Source organism: Triticum aestivum, chromosome 5B (genome assembly GCF_018294505.1).
Source record: "Triticum aestivum cultivar Chinese Spring chromosome 5B, IWGSC CS RefSeq v2.1, whole genome shotgun sequence".
Classification (NCBI taxonomy): Eukaryota; Viridiplantae; Streptophyta; class Magnoliopsida; order Poales; family Poaceae; genus Triticum; species Triticum aestivum.
The window spans coordinates 168,009,043-168,014,181 of NC_057807.1; positions in this window are offsets into that span (position 1 = coordinate 168,009,043).

The window sequence follows — 5,139 nt, forward strand, 5'->3', positions numbered from 1 at the left end:
AAATCCATAGGGCAACTAGGGAGTAAATCCTACGAAATCCCTATGGGGGGTGGTCAACTTCCTCAAACAAGATACTATAATAATAGGTCTACCGGATGGGTGTGTTGGCCACGACATCCACCTTACCGGTTATCGAGAGACAATATCATAATTCTTGGGAAATGTTCCAACCATCATATCTGCCTGAGATTCAGATCTGGCTGGTGTCAGGATATTCCAGACTCATCGAGTCTAGGAAGAAAAACGAAAGTTTGCAACACAAATCGACGAGATGACATTGCGAGATTCTCGGGAGATGAACTACGATAGTAAGCTCCAAAACATGAGCTGGTTCTGCTACAAACATGTGAACACGTTGTCCCAGACAAGCATGACCACAAAGTAGTCTTATAATAAAACACTACTGAGTTCTGGTTGGGAACCATCATCGTAGATAACGAAGTCCTTGCATAAGTCATATGATTAGCTCTTATGAGGGAACTTCTTCTCCTTGAACAAATCAATCAGTGGCTTGGTGTGCTCGGGACACATATGGAATGAAGGTTGCAAGTCTTCAAACCACAGAATTCTTCGCACGTGTGCATGACTGATTTGGGATGATTCCAAAGGAAACAACATTAACTTTCTCAAATTCATGGCGGCAACTTTCACCAAATGCACGTGTATAAGAGGAAGTCACTCCTTTCATCAAACAAATACTTCATGAGCTAGCATGAAGAAAATGCTTTCAAAAGTTTCCAACACTAACTTATTGTTCAACGAGATCTTGGAGAAGATGAAATGATGTTGATGGGCTCAACAACAAATCATCGAGATTTCCATGAGGATGGAATTCCCTAATTATGTGAACAGGTGATAGCATTGGTCAGACCCATAAGATATAATGGGGTATGCTCGAGGAGTCAACCACGAGTAAGACAACATTACGAACATCGTTGGTTCTGATTTGATTTGATGATAGCCCACACTCAAATCAAAGAATTGATAAGACAATAGGTCCAGCAACTGATCACATGGACCAATCAATGAAAATATCATCTTTCTTCAACACACACTACACAAGAATATCCCTTTGGAACAAACTAAGTTAGGCAAGCTTTTATCTTCCAATTCTCCAAGTTGTTGTCTAGCTTAACCAACTAGCTCAGGGATATCCAACACAGATTCTTGGAGAAAGGGTGGTTCACAAGAAACCAACTTGATCACGAGCTCAACATAATAGTCAGGGGACAACCTGGTAATACTTCCGAGAAGATATTCGGAAAATCACGAACCATCGGTATGTTACTAAGCTTGAGAACAATCTTGCTTTTGAGGGCAAGACGACATGATCAAATGAGTGAGGACTTGAAATAATTCCTAACTCATTGGTCGAGGAGTGCACCAGAAAGATGGACAAGGTAGCACGATCAATCTTAGAATGATGATTCACTAACCAACACGCTAAGAATGAGGTTATCGTCCATTTAACTACCAAGCAACGAGGTTGCTGGGAGTATTGATTTCACACATCACAATTCATTTGTCGGTATTCCGGTTGCATCAACACGAGGGCCGAGGAATGACTAATGATGGTGAGAAGTATCACTACGTCAAAATTCATGAGAGTTGGTGCAGTTCTCATGACAATTCTGACATAAAGGGGGTAATACTCCAAGGTAGAACAAAACCAAAAGCTGGATTGGCATTTGATCTGCGGAATACAACTACTTTGACCCAATCCTAGATATGGATGAGGTACTGGAGTTTGTTTCTCCTAGTCATTCTGCGATAGAATGGCTTGACGGACCACAAGAGTAGTAGACATCGATAAACGAACGCACGCATACTCTTGACTATCAATTGATAGATGAGGGTCAGAATGCAACTAAAGAGAACAACTCAAAGGAACATATAATTTTCTGAGTTGTGGATGCATAGATTAGTATGTCGAACCAAGTTCAACATATTTCTTCCGGATAACCCATGCAGAAAGGTAGAACTGGCAGAGTCACGATTTATGAATGGAGAACTCCTCAAGAATAATCCTGTTGTGATATTTCAGTTCAACGAGGAACTTCTGCCATAAGTAGTTCATGGTATTTGGAAGAAGAAGATACCACGGACTTCAAGGACTATCGCAAAGGTTACTAATATCCTAAAGGCGCTAGCAATTACTATCAACATGAAGTAGGTAGAGTGAATCTCGGGTTCAAGAACCCAGGAACAGAATACCTATTACTAAGTAGCACCACGGGATGCTTTCGAGAATGATGGCCAGAATCTTCACACTGGGAACACAAAACATTGCTAGATTACTAGGTGACTCCCTAAACACCTAGGGCCATAATAGTAACTCCAACATAATGTCAAGGCAATAGAATACCTTAACTCAACAATTAGTGTGATTGAGCTGGCATAAAGGAGCATCGAAACCAGAGGAAAATGATTTTGCAAATGCATCAGACTATTTAGAAACCTGGAATGACACGGACAGCATAACGGCTGTAAATGCTCAGAAAAGATTTGAGACATTCACAAAAATGGTGGCATAACCACTCAGAAGCACAATATCACGGTTTCGAGATCAACAATTAACATACGGAAGCAGTAAAAACTGAATAGAGGCTTAAGTCCAAAAATCTTATAAGTGTACGGATTAGTAACACGTGATCCTGATAGAAAGAAGAGATAGCCTAGTTCTTAATCCCCGCAGGAAAGATAAGATGACTCAGATCAGAAGGCATGAGGTATAAGGAGTAAAAAGAGCCTCATGTTCCATCCCACAATCAATTCCCTTATATAACTAAAGAATTTCTAGACTCAACTTCGACCAGTTGGCTTGGTAATCCTACAGGCAGTCAGGCTCTGATACCAACGCTGTCAGGACCCCGACTCAATGCCACATCGATCTAGCATGTAACACCTCATATCACTTTGCGGCCTCACGCACGGTATTCCCACGGGTGTTGCCTTACCTTTGCCCGGGACCGTTTGCGCCTTTTGGCACACGTATATGACAGTGTCGCTAGCATCCATATGATAAGGAGCCCGGGCTGACATGGCTAGTCGTAAACCCAAAGCGGCACAGACTTACAGGGACAGGCATCCATGACCCAGCATCGAACGTGTCGGTCATCAGCGAGTGAATCCAGGCTGTAGCACTGGGCTAGCAGGACTCCGGTATTCATCGTGTGACATTTCCCCGAAGGGACAGACACAGGAACGAAGAAGGACACATGCCGGCCAGCCTAAGTGTTCCGGAGCAGTAGCAAGCTACCATGGCTCGGTGGAAACACTAGGAGACATTTCCCGGTAAGAGAGGCTACTAAAGATAAACAACTAGATAGTCAGATCCCACACATACCAAGCATTTCAATAACATACACACAATATGCTCGATATGTGCAAATACAGCATAGCATCACAACATGACTCTATGGCTCAAGTAATTTATTCATTAGGCTCCGAGGAGCGAGATATTACAAACATGGGTCTCATGACCCAACAATCAGAGCATACAAGTCAAAGCACAAGCGGAAGCTATCATGTCTGAGTACAGACATCTATAAATGAAAAAGGCTGAGAAGCCTGACTATCTACCAGATCCTGCCGAGGGCTCAAGATCGTAGCTGAGGTATCAAGCTAAACGTCGAAGTCCACGTGGAACTACTAGTGAGACTGAAGTCTCTCTGCAAAAACATAAAATAGGCAAACGTGAGTACAAATGTACCCAGCAAGACTTACATCAGAACTATCTACATATGCATCATTATCAACCAAGGGGTGGTGAGGTTTAACTGCAGCAAGCCAGCTTTGACTCGGTGGCTATCCTGAACTACGACTGCAAGTAACTCTTTTGAGGTGGCGCACACGAGTCCACATATTCACCATATCAATACACCACTATGGATCCGCTCCCGTCTCCCTACGAGAACGCCATCCATAGCACTCACGCTTCTCTTGCGTATTTTAGAGTATCCACTTTCACTTGTCTATGAACTGATATAAGCAACCCAGAAGTCCTTTTCCGCGGACACGGCTATTCGAATAGATGATGTTAACCCTGCAGGGGTGTACTTCTTCATACATGTTTCCACCACTTAGCGTCTGCACACGACATGTGCTCGGCAGACTTCAAGCGAAAGCCGACGTGGGTGTAGACCACGACCTACCTAAACACTCAAGTCTCTACTCCAAGTTTATCGCCTATTCGGGTTCCATCCATGAGGAGATCCGGCCGGAGTTTCGCTCACAGCCCCAAACGATGTGAACAGGGTTCCGTGACACCAAACGGGCGCCCGGTATACCCGGCCACGTGCCTACCGCATCACAGCCCACCCCTACGGTCAGCGCTGTCCACGGCCTCCAGCATACTACAAACACCAGAAACTACTTGCAACTCCTGGACAGAGGACTAGGGTGATTAAGAAGTCGTTCGGGGTCATATTTCAGGGCCCAATGTATGGTAGTAACTGAATCATGGATCACAAACACAGAACTCAGTTCCTAAGGACGGCTTCAATGAGACAACCCACCATGTACTCCTACATGGCCTCTCACCGACACCTTTTACCAAATCGTGTTCACACACTTAGCTCACACATAGTAGGACATGTTCACACACCTCTGATTCATCCTCGATGAATCAGACCTGACTCAACTCTAAGCAGTAGCAGGCATGACAAACAAGCATGAATGAGTAGGCACATCAGGGCTCAAACAACTCCTACTCATGCTAGTGGGTTTTATCTATTTACTGTGGCAATGACAGGTCATGCAAAGGATAAAGGGGGTTCAGCTACCGCAGCAAGTAACAGTTGAATCGTTGTTGTCCTAATGTAGTAAAAGAGAGTAGGAGCGAGAGAGTGGGATTGTATCGAAATGAACAAGGGGGTTTTGCTTGCCTGGCACTTCTGAAGATAACATTGAGTCTTCATCAGTGTCAACGATCACATCATCGGTATCGCGTCTATCGAGAGGGGACAAATACCGGCAACACAGAAGGGAACACAATCAATGCAATGCACAATGTGATGCATGATCATGACATGGCAAAATGAATGTGTTTTGAGCTAATGCAACTAGCAACAGATTAAATGAAGTTGGTTTGAATACAAGATTCAAATTTAAACTCCATATGTGATTATTCAAATGCCA